General features: G+C 47.7%; 1 protein-coding gene across 13 annotated transcripts in view; it reads left to right on the top strand.

Moving 5' to 3' along the window:
• Window positions 1-16,890, top strand: part of CUX1 (cut like homeobox 1) — a 268,818-nt gene that overhangs the window by 687 nt on the left and 251,241 nt on the right. The gene's annotated exons all lie outside the window — the stretch shown is intronic.

The raw sequence follows: 16,890 nt of genomic DNA, 5'->3' as shown, positions 1-16,890 counted from the left end.
TGTGCGGGCGGGGGGGGCGCGGGGAGCCGGCCGGGCTCGGCGGTGCAGGCGCGGAGCGGCGGGGGCTGGGGGCGCTGTGGTGCCGGCCCAGGGGTGCCGGTGCCCCCCCCGGTGCTAAACCCTCCAGTGCTTCCCCCCTCGGTCCTCACCCCCGCGGTGTAACCCTTCGCCCGGTACTGCCCCCCCCCTCCCCGGTGTCACTCCCTGAGTGCTTCATCCCTCCCCGGTGCTCCCCCCTCGGTGCTTGTCACCCCCCCGGTTTCACCCCCCTCGCGGTGCTCCCTCCCTGTAGTCACCACCCCCCGGTCCGCACCCCCCCGGTGTAACCCCCCCGGTGCTCTCCCCCCTCAGCCGCCGCCGGGCAGGGGGCTCCGGCCGGCCCCGGGGGGGCAGTGGGGAGCTGAGGGAAGGGAAAGAAGAGAGGGACGGGGGGATCCGGGCTGTTTTTTGGGGGTCACAGGGCTGGGGCAGCGCGCCCCGAGGGGCTGGGGGCGGCCCGGTGAGGCGGGGGGGGGGGGTGGGCAGCGTGACGGGAGGCGGGGGCCGCGCTCTGACGGGAGAGCGGGGGGCGCCCGGCCGGGGGGGGCTCAGGCGGCCGCTTCCGTGCCCCTGTGAGGGGACGAGGCCGGGCGGTGCGGTTTGGGAGCCCCCCCCCGGGCCCGGCCCGAGTGGCATCACGGTGCCTCGGGGCCGGGGGGCAGCGGGGCCGGGCCCCCCCGAGCCTCCCCGGGCAGCGCGGAGCCGCCTGGGGTCGGTGCCGGCCCCGGTCCCTGCCGGCTCTCAGGTGCATCGGGAGGTGGGGTGAGGCGCTGCCTTTCCCTCTCCGTCTGCCCTTTTTTTTTTTTTTTTTAGCTGCTTTCGTGTTTTATTGTTTCTTTTAAAGGCTTTGGATTAAGGTAGACTTGGCTGAACTTTCCTCACTTGAAAGGATTCTTAATAGCGACCCAGAATACCTACAGGAATACAGAAAATGAGGTCCAGATGTAGAATTGTATAAAATAAAATGGATTAAATTAAGATGTATTTAAACAAGGTCTGACATCTTTAATTGTGGACTTTTGCCTCTGTGTATGCGTGGTTGTACTTGCTTAGCATAGAAAAATAAACACTCGGAACGTCACTGCTGCGGCGTTACATTTAACGGCGGGGAACTCTGAATATTTCCTATAAAATAAAGCCCTCAGAAATGCTTATTGATTAAAATATATTACGCTAAAGTATCTATCATGTAAATTAAATTCTAAAATGTAATGAACGCGGCCAAATGGCATTTTGATAGATTGTTCCATTCTGTTTTTAGTTTGAAAAAAAAAACCCCTCACTTTTATTATAATTTAATTTCTGTGCATACTGTAAAACCTGTTGTGGAGTATCGCTCCACAAACCTTAATCTTATTTTTACAGGCTCGATGTGACAGGCTGACTCGAGCAGCTTGTAGGCTCTCCTTTGAAGCACGCCTGTAGTGCCAGCTCTGAGCTGTCTGAGCAGTGTTCGTTACCTGGTCCCGAGGACTCGTGATTATTTGTACGGGTTGCGGATTGGGGCTGCTCACCTCGTGGCGGATTCACCAGGCCGTCCGTACCCAACAAACTTTGTGCTCAGCCTGCCCGCGGAGAGTCCTGGAGTGACCAGAGAGGGAGAGAGGACCTTTCATCCCTAGGCAGAGTAGTTAATTTGTTTCAAATTCGCTTTTTATTTTTTTTTACCCACCCATCTGCATGAAGAGGTAGTGTAATATTTACTCCCACTTGCAGATGAAGCAATATGCTATTAAATCTATCGTTACCGAGTGTGAAGCTCAGTCTTACAGAGCTGTTTGTTCCCCCCATTCATTTATAGTCATGTCTTTTGAGTGTGGAATTACAGACAGTAAAAATTTCCCTTTTCCGTACTTTCTTTACTCTATTCCAGGGCAGAAACGCGAAGGACTTGTGCTTAGCGTAGTTCCTGCCAAGTCCAGCTCTCCCAGCTGTGGGCTCGGTGGCTTCAAAGCCGTCGTTTTGCTGCGCAAGAAAGTTGTGAGGAGCTGAGGATGAGGCTGTGCCCGTGTTCCTGGCAGCGGCGCGACGTGCGTGCTGCCTGCTCACAACTTCCTCTTCTGCCTTCTGTTAGAGGGCATTTAACTGTTGATGAGCTTCGACCTGCCTTGTAATATTAAGCAGCAGGTTTCTCGGGATTGTGTCAATATTAATTAAAAACGGAGCCAAGACCACTGTAGGGTCTGACTCTTTTAATTATTTATTTCCGTTCACTAAATAACCTCTTGTTTGTAGGAGGAGAGATTTCAGGAGTTGGAGGCAGGGTTAAATAATTCAGAACTCGGATTAAAGAACAAAAAGGTCTGTTCACAAACGGAATATGACGCGCAGAAATGGCGGTTTCCTAAAAGTACCAAACACGGCTCTTCACTTGAGACTGTACCTCAAACGCATGCATGCAGACTTTTATTTTACAGCGAAGGTTAGTTGCATTTCCTAAAGAAGTGATGAAATTGGCATGGCATCATTTCTGCGTGAGTCTGCTGCCGAAGGTGGATCCGTGTTTGATAACTCATGGCGAAGGAGTTGTAGAGAAGACAGACCCTCGCAGACGGTGAATGCTGTGGCCGTAAATGCGAGTTAAAGCACTGGGGCAGTGCTGGTGCCCTCGAGATAGAAGCACGTCTCCTCTTGGGAGATGTCGTGCTATCCCAGTCGGCTGGACCTGCGGCAGAGTGAAGCTTGTTACCTGCTGCTGGCCAGGTCCTCGCTCACGGCTCTCGTTTTTGGTGTCTCTTGCCATCACCTCCCCCGTAAAAACACCCCTCTGCCGGCGAGCAGGAAAACGAGCCTGTGGGTGCTGCATGCCGTCCTGTTCCAGGTTCTGGTCGGTGTTTCTGAGCGTGCGTGTGTGCCTCTGTGTGCCCATATCGGCAGACGCAGGCGGCCCAGCCGTACCTCTCCGACCAGCGGTACTGCTCGAGTAAGCCTAGCTTGCCTCTCAGATCTAAGCTGTGTCTGCAGGATGAATGGAAAAAGTTAGTACTGCTCGAAAACCGAACGCGCTGCGTGTTGAAGCGTTCTGCAAATAAGTACGAGTCTCAAAATCTCAAAGCTTTTTAGGGCACGCATGCATGCTAGTGAAAAGTACAGCTTCTTCAGTTTCTTGCTGCTTTTGAGCAGAACGGCAGAACTTGTTACCATCAGGCTACAGAACTAAAATCTAACCCCAAGTCTTGCTTGTGTTTTTTTTTCCTTTGGTAAATCTCATCCCAGTATTGCATCATATATGATTAATATGAGGATAGAGTATTAGTTTTATGTCTGCTGTGACTAATTGTTTAAGGTAACCCATTGATCTTACTATACAATTACAAAATTTGTAACAAAATCTGGAAAAACTAAGTAGTAATGAGTAGCGTTTAAATACTGAAGCTATTGAATTATTTAATTAGAAACAGGTGGAGTTCTTGGCATCTTTTCCTTGGGCCTGATTGTACTGGAGCACGAGCCGATTTGCTGTAAGTGAAGAGTTGCCATGCTTCATCAGAAGTGGAATTAGCATCTTAGCATTAATTTTGTTTACCCATACAGAGCTCTGCAGAATTTGTATCTGTCCTAAAAGTAGTCAATTCTCGGTTATTTGTGACGGTAGCTAAACATGCAGTAAGAGGAGTCTTTAGCTGCTGAAAGTGCATTCCTGTTCCCCCACCCGATCAGATACGGGTGCTGAAAGCAACTTGGCAGTTCTGCGAGAAGGTGCAAGAGAGAGAACCCAGAGGGCTGCGGATACCTGAAAGACAGGACGCCGCTGCCAGTCGACTCTGCCAGCCCTTGTTTGCCTGAAATAGGCAAATTTGGCTTTTTGTGGCGGTCAGAGCAGCATCCCTGGGCACCCAGCATGCATGACGTACTAAGGGCCCACGCTGTACTTCTGGCTTGACAGTTTGGCCTCCCTAGGATTCTTGAATCTGTTCCTCAGAAGGAAATTTCTGAAAGCTTTGCTAGCCCTCTTTCTTGCTCCTCAGATGAAATAATGCCCATCTGAAGCATGGCAGAATCAGGGCAGTTTCAGTCAGACTGCTGGTATGCCAATTTTGTAGTTAATTGGATAATGTATCGAGAAATGCAGTAGTGGGGATTTGGAATATGGCAATGGTTAGGATGTTTTGGAAAGAGAGATTGTTCTGCTTGGCTCTGTGTGACAATACCAAACAAGTAATGGGCGAAACGTTTGTTAAAGAAAAAAATACGTGCAGTCTAAAATTCCAGTGAACAATTATTCTTTATTTGCGAGCTGATTTGTAATGCATGGATGTAGAGAAATGCACAGCCCCAAGTTTCAGTTTGATCACACTGAGGCTGCGAATGAAGGCGGTTTATCTATGGGAAGAGGAGATCCATACGTGCGTGTCTGCTGTTATTTCAGACACCCAGCAGGCAGGGCTCGTTGGCTTGGGGTGTGAGCGGGGTGGTGTGTTCCTGTCTTGGATATCCAGGTTTCTCTTGCCTGTGTTCTTTGCATTTTGCAGTTTGCTTATCTTTTTGCTTGGCTGTTTCCTGTGTACTTCATGGGCAAGGTGGTGAAAATGTGATGTTTTCTGGAGCCAGAATGTGGTGATGATATTCCTACACTGCATGCCTGAAGGAGTGGGGACGAAGATGTGAAGCTGAGCAGGAGAAAGCTGAAAGGGGGTCGTTAGCAGAAGCCAAGAAGTCTGGGGGCAGACATTTGTACAAGAGTCCCCATGCACAGGCTTTCGGTGTAGGGTTGAATTTACCAGGAAAGATGAGAAAAATTAGGCCTCGTGATCAGGATAGCTGTGGTCCTTAAAGTGCTAAAGATGAGTCTTACTCAGGTTGTGGGATGTATGTTTGCAACTTGTTTTTGTTTCCTCTGCTCTGACAAGGCAAATACATCTGTCACTTCTGCTTTTCTTGTTAATTATACTGAAAAAATAGAGCATGTTGCAGTGCTCGGGTTATGAAATAGGTGGAAATCCAAACAGAAAACTGAACGTTAGCAGAGTTAAGTTCTTAAAAAAATGAAATGCGGAGCCTACAGATGTTGGGTGTAGGTTGCTGGATGTAACAGTGGTCTCCCCTGTTGTCAAATAACACTTGGGTTTCTTGGAAAGCAGTAGGCAGCAAAGAATTTGTGCTAGACCCACAGCTCTTGCCTGGTGGCGCTTACGTTGCAGCTCTCGCAAGAGCTCTGCAGCAGTTCAGGCTGCGTTTCTGTGGCTTAGCAGCGTTGGCTGTTTGAGCATGAGTAACTGCGCTGCTGGGTGGGAAGCGTCGAGGCCGGGGGGTGACCCGGTGGCTCCGTGCGGGAGAGCCGCAGCAGACGGAGTCTGAGGCCGGAGTCTTTCAGACGGATGCTGTCTGATGGCTGCTCGCCTTGCTGGCGGCTCGCTCGCTTCCCTGCCTTGCAGTAATTTAGTGCCTTTGTCTGCAGTTGGGGTAATAAGGAAGTCTCTTGCCAGGGCCTGAGGTGTGCTTCTATGGTCGGGTGGAGGGCGCAGAGCTGGGGTGATCAGCTCTGTGGATCATAGGGGGGCTACTCTGGGGAGGTGGAGGTAGAGGCAGCCCTGCCTGGGGAAGCTGGAAGCAGATGCACAGAGATCTAGGAGCTGCCTTCCTTCGAGGCTTTACGTTCCCACGTGTCTGTGCCCTGGCCGTGAGCTTTTTAAGGCCTGTGCGGATGTAAGCTGGGACTGTCTCCAGTGTGTGAGCTTGTGCCTCAGTGCTGAGCGGGCCCTGTTGTACCTTCGGTTTGTGAAATGCGCCTTAAGGAATCTGCAAGCACCTGGAAGTGCTGCTGCGAGGTTTCTGTGAAGAACATGAAAGTTTAGGCAAAAGCATTGATAAACGAGATCTTACGTTTGGAGATCTTGTGTCTGGCTACTGGTCAGCTGAGCCTGGAGCCACACGAGCATGCGGGTGAGACCAGACCGTGGTCTGATTCCTGCTAAAATTGTAAAGCAGTGCTTGAACTATGGAGATGGGGGGGTCCTGCGCTGTGGATCACGGCAGAATTCCTTCCGTGTGTTTTTTTTATGTGTACAGGGAATCCAGATCCCCTCTGCTGCTTTTTGGTTAGTGGTGGCTTCGGTCTGTGGCTCTCCTGTGACGAGCTGAGGTCTGTGACACTGCAGGGACACAGAAACAGAAACGAGTGGGGTGGGGGAAAGGACGCTGCTCACAGAGGGAAGTGGTGAAGGGAGGAAGGAGTTAAGGAGCAAGCCTAAGCCTAGGGCTTGGAAAAGAAACTTTCCTTACAGCACAGCTGGGAGGAGAGGGAGCGTGTTTCAGAACGTGCACAGGTCTGGGGTGGTGCGGCTGGGGAGCACGGAGGGTCTCCCAGCAAGTGCCTGGCTGCCGTGTTGCAGCCAAACCCGGCTCACCTGCGCTCGCCCGTGTTACAAAAGGATAGCCTGGGGTTTACCACCGTGCCGTGCTTGTGGGAACACCCTGGGAAGATCTGCGCCGGAGATACCAGGGCGGTGGTACAGCGCCGGAGCACGCCGACAGATTTTAGTGCTGTCCTGTAACAAATAGGGCTTATGTTCCTGGTAGAGCTAAGCAGTTCCTTAACCACTGAATGGTATTTTTCAGGTATTGTGAGTAACAAAAGTGTTGTCATTGTTCTTACTTCACAAAATTTGAAAGGTGATTTAATAGCTGTTGACTTGCGAGTCTTCGTTTCTAGAAAACAAACAAACAAACCTCCAGATGTATCTCAGGCACAAGAAGATGATTTGTTTTGCATGAGAATGTCCTGGCTTATTTCTCTAGAAACTGAACTGCAGAGCTGAAGTGTAGCGCTGCGGGTGGTGATGTGCAGTGGAAGTTTGGTTACGTCGTGCTCCTGGGTGCTGGAGGCTGCGGGGTGCTGTCGGTCTCTTATTTTAGGGAAAACAAAGGGCTTCCCTTACCAGAGTGGTAACCTTAAGCTGGTGTGTGTCAGTTCATCAGAAGTCTATACACTGTGAGTATGTCGGGGAGCAATGCCCGGGGGCTGATACTGGCTCGTAGTAGGTGAGTGGCCGATAGCAGGTGGCGGTGGTCTGCTGTAAGCTGGGGGTCCCAGCCCTGCTGGTGGCTCGTGGTGCCTGTGCTGTGCTCTGCGATGCGGTTCTCCACCTGGAGAACATGAAGCGTGCAGAGATGGAGGGCTGTCAGCCAGCGCGTGTGGTTCTTCATGGCTTCTGCCAAATTCTGTGCTCAGCATAAAGAAGAGTCACTGGTGCATCTTTCTGCACCTCTGTTTGATTTCTGTTTAAAGAGATGAAACAGAGGACGTACTGCTGTTGGTTTGTGGAGGTTTTTCAGGCTTGTTGCTGGAAGCAATGTCTATAGGAACGAGTGTGGAAGAGGAACTGAGTTGTCAGACGTCCTAAAAGGTCGTTGTTGGTGATTGGTACCAAACCTCTGGGAAAAAACCTTTCCTGCAAAGGGTTATGGAGGTGCAACTCGGAGTTACTCGTACGTACATGCATTCTACCTCACAACACACCAGCAGGTGCTTTGGGTTAGTGTTTGAAGGCAAGACACGCAACTTAGCAACTTTCCCTTCAGATTCTCTGCTCGTTAAAGGCTGCTTAAAATTTACATTATAGGCACCCAGTGGTAGAGATGTCAAATTTAATGCTCAGCAGCCCATGGTTGCATCACTTAGAAGTGAGGTCCTGAGCTTCAGCTGGAGGCAGCGCCGCTCTCGGGTGACCCCAGACCCCTGCCAGCGGGGTCGGGGGGGCGATGCAGTGGTGGGGGCTATTGAAGCCCTTCTGCTAAGGGCTAGGGGTTGTGATTTAATGTCTACGTGTGCCATCAGAAGTACTGATCACCAACTCAGCCCGCATGCCTTCACTTCCCGAGGAGCTGCTGGGCTGGAGGGGCGCGGTGCTGGGTTGCCGAGCCCCTGAGCACCGCTCTGGGTCGCACTCGAACTTTGCAAAGGTGAATAAGCTTTACCCCTATTTAGCACATCACCAAGGCCCTGACCCAGTAAGCATTATCGCATGTGCTTAATTTTTAACACATGCGTAGTCGGAGTCTTCTGAGGTCGTCTGGGAAGGAGTGGCCTTTGCTGCCACGGCCGGTGGCTGAGTTGTGAGCGGAGGAACCTCTCCAGCCTCTCCCCACGGTCTGCTGCAGTGTCCGGGGTCTTCTCTGTCTCTTCCTTTATCTCAGGTTTCTAATCAGCTTGAATCTGTTTCTTGTTTGGTTCGTTGATGTCAAATATAAATGTCGTCGGAATAGCTCAATAAAATTTATACTTGTGCTTTGTCTGTAATTATTTTTCATTTTATTTTTATTGGGCATTTACAGGTTTTATTGCATATGCATGTCAAAGTAAATTTATGTCATGTTATCACTTAAAGATGTTTGCTTCATTTTCAGACGTAAATAAAATGTACCCTTTGTCTGTGATCTGAAATATGATAATGTTAATTTTGTCAGCAAAATACATATCTATTTTTATGTTGCAACTTTTGTGTGCGCGTGTTAATATTGATAGTACTCAAATAACTTGGGTTTGGTATGTCTGGTATGAGCATAGTTGCTTTTCTAATACTAATTGTGGAGATGGGATAATATTAAACATTTAGTAACAAGGAGCCAGTAGTCTTGCAATTGATTTTCTAGGGGGAGACCTCTGTACAGAGCTGCTTGCACAATTGTAACCTTAGTTTCTTTTATGTGAGCACGAGAAGTGTTTGGTGTATTAAAAAAGAAGAAAGGGGTGGGGGGACCTGAGCACAGTGATTTGTCCCTCCCTTCCCTTCTGCCAGCTCTATCCTCTTCCAGGAGCTCTCGTTTTCTTTTGCTTATAGGTTTCTGCACGTTTCCTTTGGCCTGGAGTCTGGCTATCGAAATTCTTAGGATGCTGGAAAAGGGCAGCTTGCTAATATTGTGTCTTCAGCTCATCTGTCCATTGCTGGGCACAACACCCTGCTCGTTTTCTCGAGCAAACGTTCTTCAGGCTCGCAATTACCATGTGAACTCACAATTTCCATCATTTTTTTGTTATCAGAAGTGAGTCGATGCTTGCTGCTTTGCTGGGGTGACCCTGGGAGGCTTCCACACAATGAGAGGGGCAGGAGGGCTTGGTAAGGCAGATGATCGGAGAGCAGGATCACCCCGAGGATTTGGGCACTTGGTAATGAAGGAAGCTTTCCCCTGCGAGCCTGGATCCTGTGGGACTGCGGGTACTGCGCTTCTTAGAGCCTGCAGGTCTGGGCATCGTTCCCCTGGCTACTTCAGACCAGGGTTGAATCAAATGAAATCGTTTTACAACGCCACGCTCCCAATTCTGTGCATAAAACACATTTCCCTATTTTCTGTGCTTATGAGGAGGAGCTGTTTCAGGCTTTTCGTGTATGTTTGGGCAGAGCTTTGGTCAATCTCCTGCTTGGGAAGTTGTGTTGTAAAGCTGTGTTCTTCATGTAACTTCTGATACTCGTTTCTATCAGCCCTTGTAAGTCCTTTGTTGTGCTCCGTGCCATCAACTCTTGCAACTAGAACTGTTTTTTTGTTTTTTTCTTGGGTTGTTATGGTAAGCATAGCACAAACGATTAAAACTGCATAGACACTGTGCTGTGACCAGCTCATTTTAGATAATAAATTAAAATCCATTAGTATCTGAGATGTCCTGGCATATCCCGAGTACAGTTAGTTCTTTAATGTGCCACGTCTTACACCAAGCTAAGTAAAACTTGATTAATGTCACTATCTGGGATTTTCTGTCCTGTAAATAGGACTTGAAGTCTAAAATTGGAACTGTGAAAACCTACTTTAAATAGGATTAGAAGAAGAACTTAGTAGCTCAGGTTGTTTTCACAATCTTAGAAAGTGGTCGCCAAGGCCCCCGAGCTGCTGCACGTGCTGTCTCTGACATTCCCCTGAGTGCAGGGACTGAAAGGCTCCTCCGGTCCCTGCCTGGTGCTGGTGCTGTGCTCAGCGCAGCCTTCCCCTGGGGTGGGTTCACAGCTTCTGGTGCCTGCAGCACCCTGCCCAGAGCTAGGTGCTGGTGGGCGGCGTCGCCTTCTGCAGGCACCTGAGCAAATGTGGAAGCTCCTGGCACCAGGGAGTGAGGGCTGCACGCCTTGCTGCTCATTTTCCAGGTGAACTTGGGTTTGGTACAGGCAGATTACGTGGAAACTGGCAAGTTCGCAGGTGTGCCTGGTTTAAAAAAAGAAAAAAAAACTTTTTTAAGGCATTCACTGCTCTTTATCTTATTTGCTTCTAGATGTGTCACGGCAAAATGAAGTCATATATTGTAGTGCTTTTACGCCCTCTTCATTTGCTATAATAATTTTACCAACAAATTGTGAAGTTAATTTCAGCAGTAAGAAGTTTTCATTCTCTAGCGAGTTTTTAGATGGCTGACGGCTGGCAGCAGCCCCTTTGTACGGTTTCTTGATTGTCAGCTCTTCATTAGAAATTTACTTTCTAAATGCTGACTTAAGGCCTGACACTTTGTTTGTTTAACTGTCAGTTACACTACTTTGGAGACCTAATAAAAGCCTCTCAGATCTTTCTGTTGAATTAGGCCATCCTTTACCACCCTGGCGACTGAAGTAAAACAAGCGTAACGTTATCTTTCTGTATCTACCCGGTTTTTGCTGGATCCCATCTTCGGGTGCCCTCTGATACTTTATCCTCAACGCGACAGTAGTTCAGTTCTCCAGTAAAAGGTCACTGTGATGTTTTAATTGGATTTTTCAGCTGCGAGCAATATAAAAACACAGGTTTATTAATAGAGCGGCTTTGATCTCGAAAGATTCCCAAACATTTGCCGTGTTGCGCACGCAGGAATGGTTCGTGCTTTAGTTTCACTGCTCGGTCGGGGTGATCGGTTCCGCCGGGGAAGCTGGACGTCGCATCCCAGCTGGAGGGGCGAGGAGCACGTCCCTGTGAAACCGGGGAAAATCTTCGAAGGCAGAACTTCGTTTCCTGAACTGGAATTTCCCCAGGATACAGCATTGAACCGCTCTTCCATTGGAGGTGCCAAAAGATCTTTCCCAAATTGTTTTGGTTTTGTTTTCCATCTGAAATCTTTGAAAAAGGTCACGGGCAGTAGACAATTAGAGAAACGCTTAAGTGACCTTGTTAGCATATTTTTGTGGAATTATTGTGCTTTACAGTTATTGCTGCCTTACACAGATGGTTATTGCTGGTTTCCATCTGTTCGTTAAGCAAAAGTAAAGACAGAAAGCGGCATCTTTAACTGGGTTTTTAACCAGAACCTTTAGGTTTTACTTCTTCGACCTGTTGGGTACACAGCGCCGTGGTTTCAAGGAAAAGAGATCAAAGCGGGAGCACGTCTGCGCAACGTGGGTCACGATAGCAGCTTCCTGTGTTTCGGCACCCTTGTCTCGTGCGGCCCGCAGGTACGCAGCATGGCGTCGCCATGGCACGGGGCCAGGCCGAGGGCCAGGCCCTGGCCAGGCCTTACACTGGGCAGGGGGCTTCACGGCCACAGGACCCTTCTGTCACGTTGCTGCTTGCTTGTGGATAGCCTTGGTGTTCTCCCTGTAACTGACCCCAGTGGATTTTTCCCTGGTTTTGCTCAAATCTGCTCCCTCCAACTACTGCGATGGTTAAATCCTGTTGAAGTCTTGCTGGTGTTGGAGCTCCCTGCTGGCTCTGGTGCAGTAGGGCTGGCATCGGTTTTAGCATTTGTGGAGGTCTTCTGTCCCTGAGTTTCTGCAGAACTGTGGGAGAAGGAGCCCCAGAAATACAGAGAGGGATTTGGGTTTTCACCTGGTGAAGAAGATCAAAACAAAACGAAAAACTTAAAAGTCCCATTGTCCTGCTGCTGGCACTCGGGGTTTTCCTTCACCTGCCTGCTCCCTTTGGACTGGTGGATGATTTGGTCTCGCGAGGCTGTTCTCAGTCAGCAGAAATTTCAGGTGGGACAGAAAAGTCGGTCTGTCCCTGGTGGGAGAGCTGCTTCCAGCGGTGCTGAGCAGGGTACAGAACACTTACTGTACGTCTCATGTTCCTTTGCCAGTTGCTAGAGCAAATGTCCTCAGCAGTTTGTGCTATAAGATGTTAAGTAATTAGATCATTCAGATTCTAGTTAAACATAATTAGAGCCCTGTGTAAACTGAGTGAAGCTGACAGGTTTTATAGGTTGGTCATAGCAAAAATATCAGATGATATAGTTCAGCATTAATACAAAAAGATTTAAGCCTCCCTGCCCTCAAATAAAGAGGTGTTTAGTCTCCAGATTTAGTCCTTAATTAGAACTACAGTTTATGGAACTTACTAAAAATGTTTTCAGGATCTTGGAAGTCTCACTCAGAAGTACTCCTGAGCAGTGTTTGCCAGTTACGGTTTCCGTCCATGCTCCCGAATTTGAAACTGAAAACCTATGAAGCACTTGGTGGTGGGTGAAGTGAACAGGAAGGTAACAGAATTTCACCCCAGCTCTTCTTCTTCCTGTCACCTAACCCAGAGGGACAGTCGGCCGCGGTGGTGCGTGTGGATTTGTGAGGAGGCGTTGAGCGAGGAGTCCATCTGTCCCCTGCCTCGCTCATGCCCGGCTTGCCTTCTTGGGTCGTGAGCACTGCGACACGGTGCACGCACCCAGTATGGGGCCTCAGTGGACTTCACTCTCCACCAGCTGTCCCACTGCCACCTGGAGCTGTGGCCATCGTGTCCCTTTGGTGGCCGTTCAGCAGCAGAACTGGGGAGAATCCCTGTGTAATGTGACCACGAGTGCAGGTACCGGGCTGTAAGGGCAGCAAATGCAAGGCTGCGAGCACGGGGCGTGCGCGTTAGCTCTGCGCTCGTGGGTGATCTCAGGCATTTGATTATTGTTATTTTTTTACACCACTTTGAAGCTAATTCCTGGTTATTTCTCTCCCTCATTTTACAGATATGACACATTATTTTGTTGTTTGTTTGCTGGCAGGCGAAACATATTTTCTGAAGGAAAGTGTTAACAGATAGGCTGATAAAATGTCTGTCTTTTAAAAACTGTCTGAAGACAAATTGAGTTTTTGTCTGCATGTGGTGTTCACACTGTTGTTGTGCTAGCTACCGAACAAATTAACAAGATGATTCTTGTCTTTTATGGGATGTAAACTTTCTTTTTAGACGTTGCAGGACTCCCGTATTGTGAACTAGACCCAGGGTGATTGTTCTGCTGAATGCACTGGAAGCCGATTGCTGGTCATTTTGCCACAGCAAATAAAGAAAAATTAGGTACAGAATGTTTACAGAAAAGTGAAAATATGTTGGAAAAGATCAGATTCAAATACTTAAGGCAATTTTGCAGTTAGGCTTAGTTAAAAAAAGGAAAATCAGAAGGAGAAAACAGCAGTTATTTCTTGGTCACCCTAAATGATGAAGTTGTCGTGCTTGGTACAGAAAACAGCTCCTTTGCATGCCCTGCAGAGTTGTTTCATGCAGTAACTTCCCGTGTCCCCTCCAGCCTCTCCCCACCATGCTCAGTTATGTCACTTCTGTGATGCTCCGAGCCTTGCTGTCCTGGCTGGAATCTCGAGACTGTTTCCAAGCTTGTATTTCTCACTTGGCAGCACATGATGCGGCTGGTGGGCAATCTGCCGTATCCCTTTTTTGTCAAACATCAGAGTTGGTGTCTGACACTGAATCCGGGAATAAGAACAGGGAGAGTGAAATGTAGAGTGGAACCGACGATATCTGCTGGGTGTTTTTGTGGGTTTTCTGCTGCTATTGCTTGTGACTGATATTCAATTGTGGTGGTGATAGAATGACAAAGATTTTGGGTTTTTTTTCCCTTTCTAATTTAAGTGATTAGCATGACCTGGTAAGTGGAAGTTTTTCACCTACCTTTCATGTCAGGTACCATGCACTTAGGAGTGAAAAAGCTCAGTTTGAGGAAAATCCCCTGAAGTTATATGGAAGCAAAACAATTTTAAAAAGCTGTCTGTGTGTGTGTGTGTATGTGTATGCATGCATGTATGTGTGTTTGTGTAAACACGCAAGCTCACACAGGCACAATCTCTTTCCTGGATCAGCTCCCACCATGCAAAATACAACCTGAAAGTGCTATAATTGATTATGTGCAATAGGAGACAAACAACCGAGATTTTGGGAGAGGGCAGGGTGTGGTCCAGATCTGGCAAAACATTTAAGAACAGAACATTATTTTTTCAAAGGTAGGGAAACTTTAAAACATCGGTCCAAGAGTTAAGACTGGTTGGGAGAAGGAAAAGAGTACAGTAAACTGAGACGTGTTCTTTGTAGGGGGAGGTGTTGGGGGAGGAATTGGGAAGAAAGAACACGCAAGTTTAGGTTAGTACATGTTCATGTTCTTCTGGTTTTTTAACTTCATTTGTTTCCCTGGCAGATGTCCCATGGCTTTGAGGCCTTTGTCTGTGTGAGAGAGAACATGAAGGAGGGCTTGGCAGAATGCTTTTGGGTTGTGTGGAATAGCTGGTAGTCATATTTATAGTGAGTGTTGTCTCTTGGCATGTGCAATTTTGATAACTGGCAATTGTTCTATAAAGTTACGTGTTACATTGGCAAGTAAGCTTTCCCTGAATTTCCTCCACTAGTTCTGTGTTGGAGATGGATTTCACGTACAAGTTCATCTAAGTCCTGCGTGGGACTTGTCAAAGCACAGTGCAAAGTACTCTACTCGAGGGCTGTGAGCCTGCCCCTTCCAATCTTTCCTCTGTAAGCCATCTTCATATAATCTATTACACTTGACCCTGCTTAAATTGAAAATAATCAGTATTTGTAGTAGTTTAAAACAGATCTAGCAGTCCTTAGGTGATAAGATTTTCCTGAGCTTTGTAGCATGTATGTGTGTGCTGCGTCCTCCTTTGAAAGCTCTTCGTGCACTTGTAATGCTGCTTGTACCTTACTGCTTAACGCGGCGTTCTTCGGACTCGCTAAAATTCGTAGTGGAGTTGGTCCTGTAGGTGCTGCTGTCTGCAGGAGAAGGATACAGGAACAGTATTGGGCTGCCTTGAGGGTTTCAGTCTTCTGGTAGCCTTTTACTTTTTCCATATCCATGATTCTAAATGGATTTATAACAATATAGCTTTATGCCTTTAAAACACCTGCTATAATTGCTTAGAAATATACTCCATGTCAGCCTTTATTGCTTACTGTGATTATGTTTCTGGTAACCATCCTTTTTGGCAGACTCATAAAATAACTTTCTCATAATAGGATTCCTTACAGACTTAAACAATATGCATAGCTTAAAGTGCAAATATGTTTTATAGGGGAAGGGAGATTATTCTGCTGTTCTTCGATACCTTTAATTTGAGACAACAGGAGGTGCTCTGTTAAGTATATGCATAAGTTTAAAAATGCCTTAACTTCTACCCATTTCATCGAGGGGAAGTACGTGGGGGCCTTTTCTTTGCATGGTAGGTTTAGAGTTGAGGAGAACGTGCAGACAAGTTCTTGAACTTCTAGACGTGATTTTTTATCAATTAGCATGGTTTATATATAAGCTGTACAAAAGGGTGAAAAAATGTTGCTTAACATTGCTGATTTAACACCTCGGTGCTGTGTGAATACTGAAAAAAAATCCGGCACCAGAGGTTTGTACCTTCAGTTTAGGAATGACCTCATGCACTCTACTAAAGTAGAGGGTCCTGTGAAGCTTTATGTAGGGTGTGATGGACGAGCTCTTCGTATGTTTGGTCATAGTTATACGTTGTATTTGAGTATTTTACATCCCAGAAACATATCAAGGAGTATCAGACCATGTATTCTCACAGCGAAGGTGCGGAAGATTGCAGACAGCCAAGACTGTTGGACGCCAAGTTGTGCTACCTAGATGGTAGGTGCGTAGCACATCTTGGCAGCGACATCAGCCGGCCACGGGAGGTTGGGAAGTTCCGGCTCAACCCTGCAAATCAAATTAGGATGTTGGTTCCTGTAAACTGTTTCTAGAGATTGCAGGATTGAGGAGGTGTTATTTATCGTCACTTTTAGCTAAAGAGTTCCACCCATGCAAAATTCTTTGCGCTAAGAGAATGAGACTTTTTGGTAGGCGGGTTGTTCTCAAAATCTTGAGTAGAGGAAAAGGTGGTGAATAGTTATTTTGGGGCCCTTTTAAAATATGAAAATAAAATTACTGGGGTTAGTCAATGTTCTTTACATCAGCACCTTTATCCTCAAGGATATTTTGGTATTTTTGCCTTTGAAATTTAGGCTAGACTTCAAAGGGCAGGTGGAATTTCCCGGGAGAAGCAGGGCGCTGTAGGGTGGCAGAGGCAGGGGCTGGAGAAGACGAAGCAAACGCGCGTGGGCCGCTCCTGCTGCGGGCCTGTGAAGGGTCTCCGCAGAGGAAGCCGAGAGGCCTCAGACCAGTCATTGTGCCTCAGTGGCACAAAGTGCTGCAGAGGGTTCGTTTTGTGCCGCAGCTCCCTGTGTCACCCATCTGCTGAGGGGTTTGATGTGCTGGAACGCGGCTGTGTGCTTCTGAACCGGCTGACGTGATGCACCATGGTTGGTGGTGCCATGTGCAGGTGCTTCTGCTGCTCAAAACCTGCTCGAGTGGTTTTAGCCATTTCCTTGTGGGACAGGGATAGTGAGAAGTTTAATCATTTTTTTTATTATTTCTTTAAGCATCGAGGATATCAAGCAAGCATAAAATTAAATCCTGTGGGATGGCAAATACTGTTTTTAAAACTAGTTGGCTTGTTGTAGCTGTGATAATCTGTGTTGATCAACCCTTTTGGTGTTTGCTACAAAATTTATTCTAAAAGGCATGGTGGCTCATTCTCGCTGGTGGCAGTCCAAATCGTCTCGGCTGCCAAACTTGGCACTCGTGCCAGTGGTTTGCTATTGCTGATCTAAGAATATAATACAGATGGTTTGATACGCAGTGCAGATATATACAGATGGTTTGAAACTTTTGCATTTCTTTTTCATTCCATTGTTTCT

Source organism: Anser brachyrhynchus (assembly GCF_964034855.1).
Source record: "Anser brachyrhynchus genome assembly, chromosome: 20".
Lineage (NCBI taxonomy): Eukaryota > Metazoa > Chordata > Aves > Anseriformes > Anatidae > Anser > Anser brachyrhynchus.
The sequence above is the reverse complement of the archived record's forward strand: the minus strand, read 5'-3'. Positions and strand labels throughout refer to the sequence as shown.